General features: G+C 32.8%; 1 protein-coding gene across 5 annotated transcripts in view; it reads left to right on the plus strand.

The window, feature by feature from the left end:
* The window catches only part of LOC144843462 (two pore channel protein 2-like), a 69,448-nt gene that overhangs the window by 30,565 nt on the left and 18,159 nt on the right, over window positions 1-20,724 (plus strand). Inside the window, exon 25 of one of the 5 annotated variants that reach the window (XR_013612259.1) lies at window positions 2,570-2,725. The exons of the other annotated variants lie outside the window; for them this stretch is intronic. The gene's annotated coding sequence lies outside the window, so the exon portion shown is untranslated. The remainder of the gene's footprint in view (window positions 1-2,569; window positions 2,726-20,724) is intronic. 5 annotated transcript variants of the gene reach the window in all.

A 20,724-nucleotide genomic window follows, 5' to 3' on the forward strand; every position in this document is an offset into this window, starting at 1 on the left:
TTAATTATTAAATCATATTATACATTAAAGATGCTCGATCATTCCTTGCTATAAAATAAATGTAAAATGTAATTGATCATTTAGTATTAAATAAAAGCAATTGGTTTAAATTTTTAAAACCACCAGAAGGGATAACAATATACTGTACAAACAAATGAATATATGATGATGTTTTGAAATGCTGCTATATTGTAAAATCAGTTTTTAGTTTTGTTAAAAGACGAAGCAATTTGTTGCCTTGTTTCTTTATAAAGTATAGACAGTGCAAATTGTTTTATCAAGATACTCAGTATCTATAATTGAAACTATGTTCATTACTTAGGAAAGTGAAACAGGACACAGTGGTTTACAGTAAAATGCTACCAGAAAACTGCCACCATTTTCTGCTGTTTATTTAATAACTGTATGTACGTCCCAAAGTACTGTAACATTGCTTTTCATTAACCGGTTATTATTCAATATTTTATTATGAACTGGTATCGACATCGAAGCATCTACACATGCCCACTAACCAATTTGCGTGACAGATTCCAGAACTAAAAAAGTAAAATGAACCTCTTCTTTAATTCGAGGCAGAACTGTAAAAAACAGTAATCCCACCTTGTAAAGTGGAAGGTATGTACTGGTACTACTTCTTAAGTCCCACCCTATATTATTGACTAAACTTACAGTGAACCTTTCGAGACAAAAATGTTTCTTCTTAACTTGCCAGCTGATCCCTAATGTGACCATTGGAATTTGTGTGTAGTTAGATGGTGAGATAGGTCAATGAACTACATGCCTTCAGGTAATATTCTCTAACTGCTCATGTTTTAAAGGTCATAGTCATAGACCAAAGGTCATATAGAAGAAGAAATATGTTTGACCGCTTAAAAGATTATAAATTTTAGAATTTCTGATTCATTCAGGAACATCTCATATTTAATTGACTTGGAGATGAACAGGAAATTCCTAGAAAAAAAAAAGTTGGGTGGTCGGTCGGTGGTACATGGTAGATGCTGCTTCATTTGGGTAATGTTACCACCTGGTAAAGTTTTTGCTTCTAGCGTTTGTAACATTGGGAAAGGTGAAGTGTTATAGTAGACCAATTTGAAATAAATCGACATCCAATGCGTGTTGGCGACGCACTGGTGAATGTTACAAATTCTAGGCTTCTAAATGAAGCTGGATTCTAATTGTCTGGAAATTGGGGTGATGGAAGTTCAGGTATTGTCTACTGCCCTAGGCTTTTGTAGTACGTGCTGACTCCATTTTTATCTTTCATCTTTTTTAATCTTTCACTCTCTTCCCAACCTTAGAATTGTGTTCTCCTGTAGTTTATTTTATTGCATTTCAGTTACTTTATCATGACAATTTCCCATACTGTTTTCATAACCTTCATTTTCAGTTGATCAGAAGGTAAAGAAGGTTAGAAAATTAAAGGTCGGCTTCCATTTTATTATTTTTGTAAAACCAAATACAGGTTTCGCTCCAATTAAAAAGCCACAACGAATAATTTAAAATAACTTTGTGGATTTATGTTTATGTTGGCATATAATTGGTAAAAGTGAATGTGCAAATTGAGATATAAATACAGGATAGATAAATATTCATGACTAATACTATCTATGCAATAAAAGTAGCATTATAGCAAACATTTTTACATTGTTATATTTTCTTCTTTAGCTTTGAGTATCTATGTTTTACTAGTGGTAATCTAGGTAAGAATGCCCTCTGACCTTTTGTTACCGTTCTACAGCAGCATGTAGATATTACAGTACCTAGAGCCACATCCTGGTTCATGCTGGATTTCCCAAATATCTATATTGCCTATATTATTTTATGAATGGCCTTGTTTTTATCACCCCCTCTGCCCACAGCAGTATAATACCTGGACTACAGCAAAGGTCATAATTGACCACAGTTCTCATGAGGCATCCTTAAATGCCTGGCAACATGAAAAAGATTCAGATCTACAGAATTTTGGAATGTTCCAGCCACAGGTTCGCACCACTGGCATACTTTCTATACCAATAACTTCCACCCATCCTTGACCCCCTCCATATGTAGAACATCGTAAGGTCATATTTAATTGTTCTTTCACAAGAAAACTTCCACTATAATTTCCTAATTCCCTAGGCACTATGGTATGAAAGTGCGGAACTTGTGTTGGTGTATAAAATGATATCTCACCACCTTAATCCTTAATATTTGGCTGCCATATTACTGCTGGCTATTTCATTTTATTACAACTTAATTATTTGTGACTACCAGTGGTAACTATTACCTCAGACCTACCTGTAAAATAACACCTGTAGTCTGTTCATTTGATGTATGGCAGAGCATTTAACATTTCATTTTTTTCATTTAACATTTCGTAAATGTTGGCTGTACACAAGTGCATGAAAAAGAACACAACCACTTCTTGTTATGGTTGCCTCATAAAGAATTTGCTTGATATTGTATGTGTACTTTTATGATATTATTAGCTATACACTCTGTCAATTCTTCACATAATGTACTCCTTTATATAATAAATCACTAAAATTGAAATAAAACTAGAAGAAAACTATTTGTTTGTGTTTTTAAGGAGGAACCGACAGATGCCATCTGATTGGATAACGTGAACCAAGCTACATCCAATTAGTCGGCTCTACACAACGTCCTCAAGAAGCCTATATTTCCACATAATACTGTTCATATTGTATGCTTTTTAAATATCATTTTCATGAATGTTATCAAGTTGGTAAGTAAATCTGGGATGTGAGAAGTCGTCATACAAAAACTCCCACAGCATTTGACATCAACACCTTACACATTGTCTTTAGTCAAATAATCAAAGCGTAAGACAAGATTTAGTTTTGTTTTAGTTTGTTATGTTTGAATGGGTTTTTTTTTTATGACATTCTACAATTACTTGCACAGACTAATATGTAAATTGTGCATAGTGTGTCACGGTTCTTCAGTATATCATCAACATAGTACCATCTGTTAGTCAGTCCTAACTGATTCTAGTACATTCAGTTTTTCCCATTGCTCTCCCTTCATTTTCCTTCAGGGTTGTTCTAAGAGAAACCAGTCGCGTTCTTCCCAGTCTGGGAATTTTAAGTTCAGCCCTTCATATCACAATTTTTAGGCCCTCTGTATTTCAAGATCCTTGATCTGATATTGTATTTATTTTATGTGAACCTTGTAACAGGTAGTTTATTTGTGCTGTATATCAGTTTTTCTGTTATCATTACCTCCTTCAATGTCATTATGACGTGAAGGTTTTCATTTCGATATTGATTGTTTATCCACAAAAAAAACTTATAATAAAATATTTCCCACAAATTCTTGTAAAATATATATACTCATTTATGATCATGATTTGAGTTAGTGATTTCACTGAATTGAATATGTAGAGAATTATATTTATTTTACTATAGTATGTTTGTTGTTGTTTATACTTTTATAAAAACAAATTTGTGTTTTTTTATTAGATTTATTTTGGTTATGATCCAGGGCAATTCAAGGCTGACAATTAAGAAAGGAGGGGGTATTGTGTGAATGATGGTGGCTTGCAAGAATGTTTAGAACATAGCAAATGAAGGTGGGCTTATCTCCAGATTATAGGTGTGAATGGTTGATTATAGTTGATTATCCTGGCATAATGAGAGGCACTTCACTTTGATGTTGACATGCCTCCAGGATCCCATAGCTGCAAGGCTAGATCAGACAAATTTCAATCAGGCTTAGCAACATAACTGTCTGCATACCAAAGTCAAAATATTATGCATATAGGTGCTGAGAGAGTTCATAGCATGTACCTATGGGCGGCCATTAGGGCCAAAATAGACAAACGTTGCCGTACGAACAATTCCGCTCCCGTAAGGCAAACTAATGGCGTTAAAGACACAATTCCTCGAGTGACAAACAAATATTGCCGTACGGACACACAAACACATTGCCATATGAACAAATTGCCGTATGGTAAATTGGCGTAAGGACAAACATTGGCGTAAGGACAGAAATTGGCGTAAGGACAAAAATTGCCGAAAGGACAAAATTGCCGAAAGGACAAAAATTGGCGTAAGGACAAAAATTGGCGTACGGTCTAACTAAATATAAACGTTGAGGGCAGCATAGTAATTTAAAACCACGTGACTGAAACCACTCTGTTGTGTGTCCAGTCCTGATGGGGAATAAAAACATAATCATGGAAGGCTTGTGTTAAGCTAGCCAACAATATAGGCCAGCCGACAATAAGCCAGCCCACTTTTATTTTTTCCAGCCAACAATAACTATGAAACACCGTTTGTGTATTTTTTACATTTTCAGTGTTACTTATGGTTTTTATGGTATTAGAAATGAAATATTTGTGAGAAAACGGTGTATTGCTCCTGGGAGTCACTTGGTGGGATTATACTAGGGTACCTCTTTAGTCGTCCAGTAAAAGTTGGAGTAGGCCTATGACCGCTGGTCCCGTTTACTCAGCCCTCATCTTTTAAATCTGAGTGTAACTCAATTACGATTTTTAATATTATAGTGAAATTTGATACTGTATTTGTGAGAAAACGGCGGATTGCTCCTGGGAGTTACTTGGTGGGATTATACTAGGGTACCTCCTTAGTCGTCCAGTATAAGTTAAAGTAGGACCGCTGGTCCCGTTTACTCAGCATTTATCTTTTAAATCTGAGTGTAAAATTACGATTTTTAATATTATAGTGAAGTTTACTCAGCATTTATCTTTTGAATTTTATACTGTATTTGTAAGAAAACGGCGGGATTAAAAGGTGAAGGCTGAGTAAACGGGACCAGTGGTCATACTCTAACTTTCACTGGACGACTAAGGAGGTACCCTAGTATAATCCCACCAAGTGACTCCCAGGAGCAATCCGCCGTTTTCTCACAAATAGCCTACAGTATAAAATTTCACTATATATAAAAAATCGTAATTGAGTTACACTCAGATTTTTAAAAGATAAATGCTGAGTAAACGGGACCAGTGGTCATACTCTAATTTATACTGGACGACTAAGGAGGTACCCTAGTATAATCCCACCAAGTAACTCCCAGGAGCAATCTGCCGTTTTCTCACAAATACAGTATTCAATTTCACTATAATATTAAAAATCGTAATTGAGTTACACTCAGATTTTTAAAAGATAAATGCTGAGTAAACGGGACCAGCGGTCCTACTTTAACTTATACTGGACGACCAAGGAGGTACCCTAGTATAATCCCATCAAGTAACTCCCATGAGCATTCCGCCGTTTTCTCACAAATACAGTATCAAATTTCACTATAATATTAAAAATCATAATTGAGTTACACTCAGATTTAAAAGATGAAGGCTGAGTAAACGGGAACACTACAGCGGTCCTACTCTAACTTATACTGGACGACTAAGGGTACCCTAGTATAATCCCACCAAGTGACTCCCAGGAGCAATCCGCCGTTTTCTCACAAATATTTAATTTCTAATACCATAAAAACCATAAGTAACACTGAAAATGTAAAAAATACACAAACGGTGTTTCATAGTTATTGTTGTGGCTGGAAAAAATAAAAGTGGGAAGGCTTATTGTCGGCTGGCCTATATTGTTGGCCTTCCATGATTATGTTTTTATTCCCCATCAGGACCGGACACACAGAGTGGTTTCAGTCACGTGGTTTTAAATTACTATGCTGCCCTCAACGTTTATATTTAGTTAGACTGTACGCCAATTTTTGTCCTTTCGGCAATTTTGTCCTTTCGGCAATTTTTTTCCTTACGCCAATTTTTGTCCTTACGCCAATGTTTGTCCTTACGCCAATTTAACCATACGGCAATTTGTTCATATGGCAATGTGTTTGTGTGTCCGTACGGCAATATTTGTTTGTCACTCGAGGAATTATGTCTTTAACGCCATTAGTTTGCCTTACGGGAGCGGAATTGTTCGTACGGCAACGTTTGTCTATTTTGGCCCTAATGGCCGCCCATATGTACCAACCTAAATTTCTTGGCAAGGCCAAGTTTCTTCCAATTAGAATGGCTAGTTGTTTTAAGCTAGATTTTCTGTGTCAGCTATAAAGACAAACTTTTGAAGTGATTGAACTTCGTAATTGATACTTTCAGCCAATCCCCTTACAGCATTCCATATCTTCAATCTATCACAGATTTCATACAAAAGCAATTGACTATTAATCTCACTTCAGTGCCTACAACAATTTGCATAGATACTTTTTAGCATTATTACTATATTAAAATGTTATGCCTCTGTTAATGTGTTGAAAAATCTCCAAAAAAAGGTTTATGGAGCTTAAATATGGTGTGGTTTGTGTCATAATTAATAATAAATTACTAAATATATGTGGTAATATACCACAGTTTCATGGGAAAACTATTAAGAGAAATTGTCAACATGTTAAGTGAATTTATTTGAGGAATTGTTTTTGCATATGATCTTAAAATAACTTTCCTTCTGGTAGGTTCATGTCTCATAAATATTCATGAATTAAATCAGCATGAATATTGTCAATTACAGGTGGTACAAACTTTAAATGTTACAACTCAGGTCAGAGTTCAAATCTAATAGTCATTAGATACATATCTGGCCCTAGGGTATTGCTTATATATTTTTTTGTCTACAGGGTATGAAATGAAACTCATGGGTTTTGTCTACAGGGTCTTATTAATAGAAAATTTACATGGCTTAATATGTCTCACAGTATCTATAATATTAAGGAGTTTACCTCGCCGTAAGCCTCTATGACTCGGGGGCGGTATAGTATGCGGTAAAAGAAATACTTTTATAGGATTGATTTTGATTAGCTTCCGATTGCTTCAGGTTTCTTTATTAGCATAATGTGCATAAAAAGATTTTGTAGGATATTGAAGTTAAATAAAATCCTCTTAAATTGTGAATAAAAATGGCAACAATAGATTAGAAATTTATGTTGTTTTATACTTTTATAGAATTACGTCACCCGTAAGGATATAAATCCCAAGTGTTTTGTATAACCAGTGGAATGTGTTTGCAATGATTACCAAAGAGGTAATCTAAACCTAATTTATATAAATTGGGAGAGGTTATTATAAGTCATTCCTCTTATTTTTTTGTAAATTACTAATAAGCAGATATTTTTTAACAAATAAGTCTATAAAATACCTAGTTATCAAATTTCTAGTGTCATTTACACTATATAAATAATAAGTTAAGTTAAATGTTATCATAAGAAGTGATTTTACTACAATATTAAAGTACAAATTGGTATTCAACATTTGTAATTGATTAAAGTACAAATATTTGTATTGGCTGAAAACAATCATTTTGATAAACTGTCATTATTGTCATTATACTGTTAAGATGCAAAATAACCTAAAGTAAGCAAAGTGTCACACAGCCAACATTACATCAGAACCATGGTAGGAGATACAGACACCTACATAGCATTATATTGTTTTGATATTAACTTCAAAATTGCTCCAAACTTGGGCCAACCAACATTATACAAGCCAATGGATATTAACCACTTGACCTGTTGTATGTTAGAATCTAAATTAAACTTTACTGATCTCTTCTTTGATGTAAATATTTACTGTCATCATGTGGTCGCCAACTATCAGTTTAGTAAGTACTGTAGTTTCAAATAGTACTGTACTGTAATTCAAAATTTTCAGAATTGGGAAATTCTAAAATCGCCACTTGAACAAAAAAGAGATACTTTCATGTATTTATGAAAAAAAAACACCAAAAAAATTGTACAATATTTATAGAAGGAAGGAAGTTGTATATAGGCCTATCATAAAAAAAATGGGGTTTTTTTTATCTGTAATAAAATACATAAATATTTGATCTGGGTCATGGGCAAAAGTCACAAAGGTTCTACCTTAGGAAGAAGATATATGAGTATTAGCTTTGAGAAAGTGGAAATATAGACGATTGATGGATTGACTTATTCAATTGACTGCGACTTATGATAATTTGTTAGCAAAGAAGGATAACATGGTAAGCCATAGAAACGGATTTAAGTACCCTGACCCAGTTGCCATTTTGTGATGAAGCACAGATGAGAAGAAAGTAGGAGAAAAAAGCCGCAGCATTCTCAACTTATTAGCTTTAAACACTCTGTTGAATTGGCCTTATTTTCTCCTAAATCATCAAATTAAATTGCAAATATTACTGTTTTACCCCAAGGATAGGCCTTTGAAGTGTTAAAAACCACCATTTTATGTCTTCAGAAACTACTTGTTGTGGTTTTTATGGGTTAGTTTATAACTTTTTGTTTGACAACACCAAGAATGTTTTGATTGCTAAGAATTTTAATTAAGTTGATTTTTCTGAGAATTAAAATAAATTAATATCAATTTTAAATGAATTCTTTCAATATCAATTAAGAAATTAATTTGAATTTAGTTAAAAATACTAGTGTTTTAAGACCATAGCCAGGATTTAATGTTTCGCTTTCCACAAAAGAAAAAAAAATCATCATTAAGCTAAGCTAGTGAGGCATATTTACAATCATTTTAGTAGTGGGTTATCTAGTTTGAAAAGGGCACATCAGGAAAAAGTGGAGTTTGTTTGAACCCTCAACCCTATGGTTACAGACTTGGTATATACTGTAGTTATAAAACTACAGTTAACTTTTTTATTGCTTTGTTAAATGATTAAACAGGAACTTCTATATATTTTACAATGTTAAATACCATACTGTTTAAAGAATAGCATACATAAGCTATTTCTCCCAGTTATCACCTCATGCAGTATGTATGGTATATTTCTAAGTGTGATAGTATCATAAAGATAATAAAGATTTATTGTATTTCATAAAACCTTCCTTCCTTAATTGCAGCAGTTAAGATAAGTTAGATGAAATATGAATTCTTGAATGAAATTTAAGATACAGTCATCAGGATAAGGTTGATCAAATCAGTGTCCGGTTCTAGTTTGTTTGTGATGTTAGGATTATTAAAAGGAAAGTATGGATTAATTATCAAGAACTGTTTAGTGCTTAAAACAATGTAGGCAAATTTCAATGTTATAAGTTTATTATTATCCAATTTCCTTTATTGGTCATTGATTTTCTTAAATTGTTTTCTTTGTGTTTAGCTCTATGTTTCGTATGATTTCACCTTTTTGTCCCTTTCCTCTATGTACATTTTTATCCCCTTCATCTACCAGTTTGACTACTTTTAAACACTTCTTGTGTGAATCTTCCCAGCTTTTTTGATTTGTTTTATTCCTTGACATTTATCCATTTTTCTCCAAGTATTCTATATATATATCCCCTTTCTCTTATTTTTTCCTCTGCCCAGATCAGCCCCACGCTATATTTCAAAAATTGTAATCCCAGAAGATAGGACATTAAATTAAACTTCCCTTCCCCTTCCCTGTGAAACCTGCTTGGCTATCTTTATACACCCTGTGCGTGACACTGTAAAGAAAAGTACTAGCCCAGCCATCTTACAATGCTGTTTTTTTATGTTTCCCATGTGACCTCTTTCCTTATGTGACATTTTCCTTGTGGCATTTTGTTTATATTGTACATTAATAATTAATTTCATATCCATAGCTAATTTCCAATTGATTTTTGTTATCCCTTCCCCAATGTGACATTTTATCCACCTCATCTTTTCCTGTGGACACTTGTAATATTCTTACCTGCTTCTCAACATACGTACTTTCTTATGTTAAACAAGCCAATGTTGATCATAAGTGTACTTGAATTAAAAAAGGTGTAAGCTTACAATAGGCTAATGCTATTTACAATTGATTTAGTGAAAGTAGACATAAGTTTAATAGAACTGATGGCATTCTTAAGTGTCATCCTTGGTGTCCAACTTGCCCTTAGGCTGAATGATATTTCCTGTTCAGTGTTGTGTTTACTGATTTGTCTTTGAAGGGTCTACCTGTAGTGTTACCTTTTTAATTCCTCTTCAATCATTGGAATGTGGTTGCTAAGAGCCAACAGACATTTTATGCTGGAATGTTTACAGTAATGTGTTTAAGAAAAGGATGTGTATGTTGTGAAATTGGTTATTCTGGTTTCGTTTTGATTTAGGATTTTGCTTTCCAACTTTCATCTATAGATAATCACCTTTTCGAAATATTTTCTTATCTTATATAACATCATCATGGTAACATCTTGGATATAGAATATAAATGTAGTACAGTATATGGAGACAGAAATTACTATATTTATGTGGTATTAACAATGTTTTCATTACATATAGGCTTCATTAAAATAGTCTACTGTTTAACATTTAATGACAACTATTTTTATTTGTTTAAAATAAAAAATATATTTTCTGTACCCAATGACCTTTTGACATGTAACCTGGTTTCATATTGGATTGTCATTGATTGAGGACAATATGTACATTTTGTGTATACAAATTGATTGTCATTTATGTAGTGTTTGTATTCACTGCACCTGTCAATATAATTACCATATAAATCGGAGACCCCTTTTAGCACAAAAACTTGTTTAAAATTACAACCAACAATGGTGTTGGTAGGCTTTTGGCACTGTGCTCACCCTCAAGACAAATTTTTAAGGTCCCAAGGAACAATCTTTTTTATTAAGACAGTCCCATAGGCTGGCTTGTAACTTGGGATACCCCTCTTTGTCTTGAAACATGTAGGCCTACATGGTAGGTATATTGGAATTGCGAGAATTGTGACTTTTCTCCATGTAATGAAATTTATTGTTGTCAAATTTATACACTATTAAAAAAGAGTAATAACAGGGTACTGTAAACTCTCAAATGGTGTTCTGATAGGAGGACCGGATGGTCCTGTGCTGCCTCTGGAAAACCATATCTTTTAGAGGGATCATCTGATCCTGATGTGTATGTACTACTACTATACTGATTCCCCCACCCCACCATGCCGTAATAAGAAGAGCTTCTGTACCTTACAATACATAAAGAAAGATAGTTGTTTATGTAAGAGAATTTAACACATGTTTCAATGAATTTAAGATTAAGAACGTTAAGAGAAATACTAAACAAGCTTCCAATGTATTGGACACAAACAAATTATAATTTGTGGAATTAATGTTATTTAGTTCAGGTAATTCTTTTATTAACATAATTAATTATAAATGTAAGTATAAACAGAAATTGCTCATATTTTTCTGATCTGGTCCGATCTTTTTTATCAACTCAATATTTAATAAATGACATTTTTATTAAATCAAGTTAATTAAATGTCAATTTAATCTCATTTGGCATTTTACCATTTTTGTTGTTAAATCCAAAACTAAATAGATTTTTATTAAAAGAATAAAGCCAAGAGATATTTTCAATCTACAAGTAGAAATTCCACAATTCCCAAAGATATATGCAATAAACAGTACATAAGACCACCATAGTGTGGGAAAACTAAATTAGAGAAGTTTAGAAGTGACTAGATTCTCTGGTAATTGAGTTCCGAATATGTTTCTAAATTCACCAGGAGACAACTTGAGGCCATCCTAGGGGAAATAGCTCAACTCTTGCTGTTCTAACTGCTACTGTTGCCTGTGTACATATAGTGTTACAACCAGTAGTTATTTACATGTATCGGATACATAGAACATCACCATATCCATGCTTACAAATATGCACCGACCTTAGAGTGTCAACTGATACATGAACAGTTGGTATGCCTTGAGTGTATTAGGAAAAATCAAGTCTGAAAATTAATTATATATACAGTATGTTGTTATGGTGGTTAATTATCATTAATTAACTTAATAATAAGTAATTAAGAACAAAAAATAAATTGTAGATATTTCACATGCAGTTTTCAGATATTTTTTTCTTGATTCAGGTTCAAATTAGTGGGCAATTCTCGGACTTCTCAGAGAACTTGGAAGATTGCTTGGGAAAATACATTGAATGTAGACTATAACGTCAAATAAGATATTTATTTATCGCATACATACAGACTCATACATCATGTCAACTATGATTTACACGTTCCCTATTAAATGTAAGAATCCCAGGGAGTGTATTTTGTTATTTGTGTGTGGGTTGATTTGTCTCTTGTAAGGTATTTGGCAACTGTGATTGTATTCAAGTATCATCCATTATTTCCATTCATTTATTTCACATCCTAAATTGCGCACACTTAAGTCTAGATTGTTTCCCTACAGACCGGTATCACCGGTAAAATTCCGGATCATTCATGCATTTTCCCCCGTTGTTCATCGTTAAAATGTACAGTATTGAGCTACATATTATCAGTATATTCTATTACTGTGTTCCTTGGAGATTTTCTGTTAAATATAATGACATTTGCATTGATTTGGGGTTTTTTTTTACTGGTCTATTTTGTAACAATCATATAAAGAAATTTTCATCATCATGCACTACCCGTTGGTTTTTTGGTATCAAATCTAGTTAAGTCGAGGTATGAACAGCAGGCTTGTGATCTGGAGAAGGGTTCGAGTCCCACCAGAGAATTACAACACTTGCAAAGTTGTCTGAACTTACATTAAAGTTGGGAAAACATCTTACTTTCTCACATTTACATCCTGTCCCAACAAAGAGAGAATATTTTTCCGATTGTTAGTAAGCCACGGGCAAGCCCTAGCCCTATTGTTGATAAAATATACAGTATATGCTAATTTTGTGCATACAAGTAACTTTTTATAAAATTGTGTTCTTGTCACAGAACATTGATAATACTGTACTGTATAGAATTTTAGTGCGAGATTCTGTAATGTAGGGTTGCTTCTATTTATAATTTGTTGATAATACTAACTCGTACTACTATATATGGAGGCCTAGATACGATAGGTAGTCAAATGTGGACTCATCCATTCATCCATATTCACTAATATTAACTAAGCATATTCAAATGTGTATTACATTGTGATTAGTTGTGATATAATTGGTGATAACTGTTATTGAGAGTATCAAGAATATCTCATAATCATGGCTGTCTGACCCTTTCACATTTTTCAACCAATCTGTACGTTGCGTTGATATTTGTGGCAATTCGATTCCTCGCTAATATTATATAGTTGAATAATATTGTAGTACTTTCACAATACTAGGTAACAACTGCGTGTTGTGATTGAGTGTAATTCACGTCTAAATTCAAGCACTCGCACACTGTATTCAATAGATCTATATAGAATAGAAACTGTCCATCAACTATTTTATAATATGTGAATTTTTATAGAGTAACAAAGCTATATATTTCAGTACTTACAGTAACAATATAAATCTTTACATACCACAAAACTTGTGTCTCACAATCGTACAATTTTATGTCTAATACTGTATTAAATAGTTGACTCAGAGTACTGTTTACTGTACAACTCTATTCTTCTTGTGTATGCTATTGTGATCACTAGTACAAAGTGCCAAAAAGGATATGGTTTCAAATAATTGACACAGCGCCCTCTATTGGACAGGTGTGCCAGGTGGATTGTGATCTTAGCTTTGAAACACCTGTTGGAGTGCAGTGACCTTTACTTAGTTTCACATTACAGAGCAATAGGGCAGATGGGATAATGAATGTTATGCTATGGTATTTGGTAAATAAAAAAATGTAATTAATTATTGATAATAACTGAAATAAAATAGGCCTAATTTTTTTGTTAACTTATTGTAGATAATGTTACACATCTGACATCCATATAACAATAATATTTTTGTTACAGTTTCTTATTGATTTAAATTTTTACTGGCAACTTCTCTTTCTCAGAGCTCCCTTTTCCCATCGAGTAAAGAATCAACTCGATGCTTTTCCCCATTCGGCAATAGATAAATAAATTGCTAATTATATATAAATCTAAATCAAACCATATAAATGATGATGATGCGGTCTTCCTCTAAACAACAAATAAACAGAATATTAAACCCACTTTATAATTAACTATTTCTTTTGGTGTAATCTTCAACCACATTTTAATCATTATCTTATTGTTAATTAGCCAGATTTTACTTTGCCTTTATGGTTCAACAACCTAATTGTTATCTGTGTAATTTGAAGAGATTCTACTTCCTCAGTATAACAGTCTCCTTAAGCATATGCAGGCCTTGATGTCAATCTAGAGACTAATTTTTTAATGTTAAGATTACAAGATACAATTTGAAAGATACAATTTGAAAGATACTGATTAATTTCTTTCATAGTAGGCATAGACATAATAGGAAAAAACCAGTAAATTCACTTCCACATTAAATGACAATGGACATTTCCCAGATTCTCCATTACTTCGCTGCCAATTAGCATAAGTTTGAGTGTACCACTAAATGTATTATGGTTTTATTCCTGGCTAATGAGTAATGTTGAGCTCACTTCATGGGAAATGGTTTGATCTTGTGGTGGTCGTGGAACTTTTGGTTATGGTAGATCTTACGATTACATGGTGTCCCTTATGTATCATAAATTTAGTTCAGTACAGAAGTCAGTGACACAAAGTCAGTTGTACATTTGGTAGATATTGATATTTTCCTGGCAGTAATTTACTTATTGCCATTAAAAAAAAAAGTTTACAGACACTGCAAAATTTCTATAGGGTTGTTTGTTTTGCAAAAATATACTGTAATAACTAAATCTTTCACTTCCAACACTTTGTTATTAGGCCTATAATAATTAATATGTGGAGAAATGTGATTGGTTCAGAAATGCAGAGGAACAAAAGTTCTATAGCTTTATGTTTCCTTCAATATTGTTTCAATAATAATGTTTGAGAGCAAAAAGTAGTTTTCATACGCAAACTGTTACTTAGGATAAGGGTATACAGGTACAAAACAGAAACATTTTGTGTAGATCTTTAGTCTATTACATGGTTGGGTCACATCACTGTGCTTTATAGTATGATACAGTGATCCACTTTTCCTCAGTAATACAAAATAAAGTCTATGTAATTGTAATATTTAATTTAATCAAATACTATGATACTAAATGATTAATAAAAAATCTAAAGTAAGATTTATTTATCTAAAGAAACTTTGATGCAGCTATTTAAACGTTTTTTAAGTTGTATTAAAGTACAACAAAATATGTAATACCTAGTACCTCTCTGTAATAAAAGTCTTGAGTACTACCATATGAAAGCAATGTGAGAAAATAGTGCTTGGTATTTTTAGGAACGTCTCGCTAAGCTTTAGCCTAGGGCCAAGCATTTAATTTTCACAGCATTTACCAAGGTGGGGTTCATATCTTAATGCAAGATCCAACCATTTATAATGCAATTTACATTTTACAATTCTAATGATTGTAAACTATGTGCTATTAAAAGTTAAACCCATGACATTGTTGTGGAAATAAACTATTATTATGTCATATAGCGGAGCATCTATTAAGGGGACACCTTAATAGTGTTAAAACATTTTGCCCATGTTCATTTCACAGGAAAGTGTCCCCTTAATATGGTTGTCCTCAATGATGAGACCTACTGTATTATGCCTACCATTATTGAGGGAAATGTCTTTTTCGACAACCCAAAAATAATTTGAATTTTAAGGTGCTTTGAAAGAGAACTACAGTATTCTGAAGCCTTTTCTTTGGTCACTTCCATTTTTAGTATTTTGTAGAGTACAGTACATTGTCATCAAATCTAGTTTTTTTGTGAACAAAATCTTAATATTAGTATAGTTAATAATTCTTATAGAAAGACGATCAGTAGATAAAAGCATTGTATGTATAGTATTCGCATTCAAGCACAATCTATTTTAGAACTATTTAAAACTTTACAAGAAAATGAAACTACTGTCAGAAATATGTCCCCTCTATTCAGTATCTATTGATGTAGCACAAAAGCAATATTGATTATTAGCTGGGTCCTGGAAGTGCTGGTATGCTGACCCCAGTCCTCTTGGTTACAGACACAAATAGAGTGAGTAGGCAGGAAGTTTTCAATTTGTAAATAAATGAGCTTTTTATAAGGAGCCTCGTTACCCATTTGGAATCTACCATTTTAAGGCAGGGTAATGATTTATCAGTCGCATATAACAACCCCACCCACCACACTTTCTTATACAGTACAAGTTTTCAACTAATATTATTTAATATTTGTTCTTTTTTTATTACTATACAGTTACTGTACTCTACTTTTATGATATACAATTGTTAGGTTTTTCTTTTTACAAAGTCTTAAAATATCATCATCCTATAAAAAGGAGCAAAATGATTTGGTAATATCAATGCTTTAAACCATTTTGCTTTGTCAACTGTACACCCATTATTCTATTTTAATATTTCCATGTTAAAATATTAAATCCCAATTGTATAGATGTGAACCGCATGTACTCAATCTATAAAACTTTATACAAAAAGGTATGTTGGAATGATTTCCACCTTCTACCAACAAAGGCAGTCTGAAATGAAGGTTAACTATATAAGGATATTGATTGTGAAAATATACCACCCTGGCATTATTTATGAAAAAAAGGAAGCATTTGAATTTGTTATTATAAATATTCCTTTGTTAATTTTCATTGTTAACTAATACGCAATTTACATGTACAACAGAATGTAACAAATTGTTATCTCCCACGATAATCTTTTTCTTACCGAATCTCTAACATGCTAGTTTGTTGAGATGCTGTAGCCTGATTACCAACTTGTTCCGAGATTTAATACAGAAATTATTTCACTTGTTCATGCCAATTGAACATAGATAAAATCATTATTTTGTGTTATTCTGGTTAATCGCCCCTTTTTGGTAATGTAAACCCCTTCATTCTAGCCCAGAAACGGTGACTATAAATATTAATAGTCCTTATGCAAGAATCTACCTACAGTATGTTTATGTTAACCATCATGTTTATAGATGCAATAGAACATGTGATAGGTGTCCTGTTTATATACTTGATGGCACAATATCATATGTATGTCTACAAATTCAGACACCATGAGAGTCATGTCTTCACCCATAAAGTTCAATATTTCAACTGCTCACCTTTAACCCTAGTTTATGGAAATGCCGAACAATGTTTGGAATGCAAAATTGGTTTTCTATATATCTTCCATATGCTTTGGTATAACATAAAGTTTTACATATGACCAAAAACTCACTTTTTTACCCCGCTTTTTCCCTCTTCATTGTTGACAAGTTCAAAGTTTTCATCAACAAATTTAACAAGGACTATTATTATTTAAAGATGATACATTGGCTGTGTGTTTCACAGGTGTTTAGTAAAGGTACAGGTGTTTTACACAGGTGGTTGAACAGATTGAGAAAAAATTCCTCCCAGTACCCAATGATATAAGAGAAGGTTCAAGACAACAACTTATGATGTAATCTCTGCACTTCAACTATGCAAGTTACACAAATCTTCTGTGGCTACCGCCAGACTACTGGTTCCCTGCATTTACAGTATTCACCTGTATTCAACTCAAAAGGGAGACTGAAGTAGTAGACAAATTGTCCTTTGTCGGAGTAATTTATTATGTCTCAACAATATAATAGTTTGCCATATTTTTATTTATAATTTAAGAGGAGCTTCTTGGTTCATCCAAAGTCTTACGAAATCTTTCAAGTACGTGCTCATGTGACGTGCTTAAGTACCTGGTCTTAGGTAACTTGATTACATAAATTTTTATGGTCATTACGTTTCACATTGCAAGTGAAATTGTAGAATGAATTCAATATTTAATGACATTTGGATGATACTACCATCACATCTGCTTTCCGACTTCCTCGTCAGGTGATGAATTGACCTTAAAAATGCACTGTCACTGTTTTAAATGCAAAAGAAAATAATGGTTTACAAAAATGATATTAATTTTGGTCTAATCTTTTGGCAATTGAGGAATTGCCAATATACAAACTCATTTGTCATTCACCTACCTCCAAGGTGTAATGTAGTGTGATCTGATTATTTAGTGGAGTTTTTCACTAGTCGCCAACATAAACAAACTAACTTTGGTTTCCTGTATGCTCAGACTTGTTAATGCTATGAATGTCAACGTTGGATTTGGTTTCTCCTTTGATAGCAGCCTCAGGAGACAAGTTCACAGCATACTTTAAACTGTTAGTTAAATGAATACTTGTTAATTACTGGCTGAACAATTTAAATTATGCAAATTGTCCTGCTTCCCACAGGAAAATGGTAGTTTTTTTGGTTAGGATATCAACATTTGGCCCTGGTGGTTAATGATCAGTGATCCAGTGGTCCAGTATGATCTAAACATTTCAGATCTACTGTTTGTGCCAAACTGAGTGATTAGGAATGGTGTCTAATTATTTTGATGAAATAAGGATCAGAACAGCCTTAATGTTCTGCTTTGCAATCAGCTGATTTAGAACAGTTCATTAGTTTGTTAATTAATATACTTGCTTCCCTATGCTATTGCCAGGGTGATGAAGTCAGGTACTTCGTACCAGTATTCCACAACCTATTGGTAATTCTTTGATCTACCCAGAAGAAAGTGCTATGAGAAATTTTTTGAATCCATTAAATTTACCATACATTTTTTCGATTACAAATTCGTAAGATTATGTTACTGCTTAAGATATCAGCCATTAGGAATTAAAAGTACTGTAAATGTCTTAAATATATAACCACAATTGTACTATATATAAATATCTTCTTTTCTATACATCTTCACAATGAAAGAGATGGATTTAATTGAAACCATACATCTTATTTATCATTACTATAAGAATTACAGTATGAGTTGTGGTTTTCCTTTTTCGTGGAAAAGGAATTGAAATAAAAAAACAAGCACAATTTGATGTTTTTATGTCTTTGTTCATCTAACAATTAAGGGCTCGGCAACAGATGCTTTTAGTGTGATGATAGTAATTTTACTTAATCACAAGGATAGATAGATATCCGTATCCTATGGAATTTGACTTAAAATACATAATGCTTGATTGATCATGGGGCAGACTGTTATGGGGTTGATCATAAGTGGGAGGAATTATGTGAAATCAGGTACATCCAGTGTATGATACCACGTTTTCACTACTGCACAGTAGAAAAGCTTAAAAAACATGTTATTTGTGGTTTTGCAGTTGCTCTTTTAGTCTTAGTTCTGATCTGGAAAAAGCAAATGCATTTTCAACCCACGTTTTTGCACACTGCCTTTTTACCTATTGCCTCAATGTCCGTTTTTGATATTATAATTCAGAAAGCACGGAGAAGCATCTTCATACATCAGGAGACTTATTAATATTGATCAACATCTTTAATGCAACCTCATGTTCAACAAGATTGCATTTTGCAATTCATGGCTTCTTTTACAAGCAACTCACAGTTTGCTCTGGATAAGAAAATAATCTATAACGGTAGTTTAGTTAGACAAAATCACAAAATGTTCAAATAAGTTTCGTAATCCTCCCATTTATGTAAAGATAGAGCAGCTAAAATACAATTCTAAATATACCCTATTGGCTCAATTTATTTGCATTTAATATTTCTTTGTTTGAATAATAATTGACCTTTTACATTTCATGGTCTTTCTTAATTCTTTAAAGATCTTAGAATGTGGGTTGTTAATAAATGTAAAAAAGTAAACATGATTTTCTATATCAATAAAATGTTTTGCGATGTGTTCCAAAATGGAATAAAAATGATGTAATGTATCTGAAGTTGAATGGTCGGGGGAAAGGTTAAATGCCATGTAAACTTCAGCGATTAATAAAAATTGCTTAACGAGTTCAAAAGATGGTCATATTTTCTGATAGCATGGAATCCGCACGAATTTGCGACGAGAACATGTCGTGTGAGGGAACGTGCAGGTCATCAAAGATTGACCTTTAGTAAAGTGAATGCCTCTTTGATTGGTTCTTTATCCCCGATTTATCGCAGGATTATATAAGTTGAGATCATCGCATGCCAGAACATTATTTGGCCATTAAACTTAAATAGTGCATATGTTGAGCTCATCTTTGGAATGTTAGGATTTTGTATTTTGTTAGCTTTTGATTCAGATGGGAAGGAATAGATCATCTAATTATTTGAACTTTGACATGAATGGAACTGTTTAGTTGGTTTAACTACATTGCTTTAATAACTAATGACTTGTAAGTCTTTGGCCTTTATTTTAAAATGGAAAAGTGGTTTTGAATTTTAATATATTAGGCCTATTTTAAATTTTGGTTATTTTGCTTGTCAAATGCCAAGGTACCTGAAGGCTAAACACATTTAACTTAGCATACATGTTAATTTGTTGTTTTGACATGAGCTGAAGGTAGTTCTGTCATCCTAAATGTTGGTTCCACTACTGTTTCCCAAACATCTAGATTCTTAATAATAATATTGTCTCTGTGATCACAGCTATCAACTTATGATTTTAAGCACATTCTTTAGCTCATCAACAATTACTAACATTGAACATTCCAAAATATCACCAAATCTGTAAGATGTTGATTCGACATTCCTAGAAATCAACTCTTGATTAGTAACTTTCGATTTTTATTCCCACATGACTAAAATAATCCCCTTGTAAATTCAACATTTACTTCCTATTTCTCTAATGTAGGCCTATAAAAATGTGTTCTGTATATCTCCCTTCTCATCTCCACACTGCCTCAATTATTGCTTCTTTTTTTTTATATATCTGGACTTTATTTATACAATAGTTTTCTCAATTTCCGACGTTGAGACGTTGGAATGTTGTATATAGGCCAAACATAATGTAGTATGTCTTCATTCCAATGGGAACCCTCCTACTTCAGCCTAATACTCTAATTATGAACATTCTTTTCATGTATAGAAATCATATTCTTTTGTCAAGAGTCACAGTCTGATTGTGATACCCCAGCTGTGATCAAAATCACATATCAGTGCTATCAAAAAATGAAAGAATGCATAAATAGAATAAT

This window comes from Antedon bifida, chromosome 1 (genome assembly GCF_963402885.1).
Source record: "Antedon bifida chromosome 1, ecAntBifi1.1, whole genome shotgun sequence".
Taxonomy (NCBI): Eukaryota; Metazoa; Echinodermata; class Crinoidea; order Comatulida; family Antedonidae; genus Antedon; species Antedon bifida.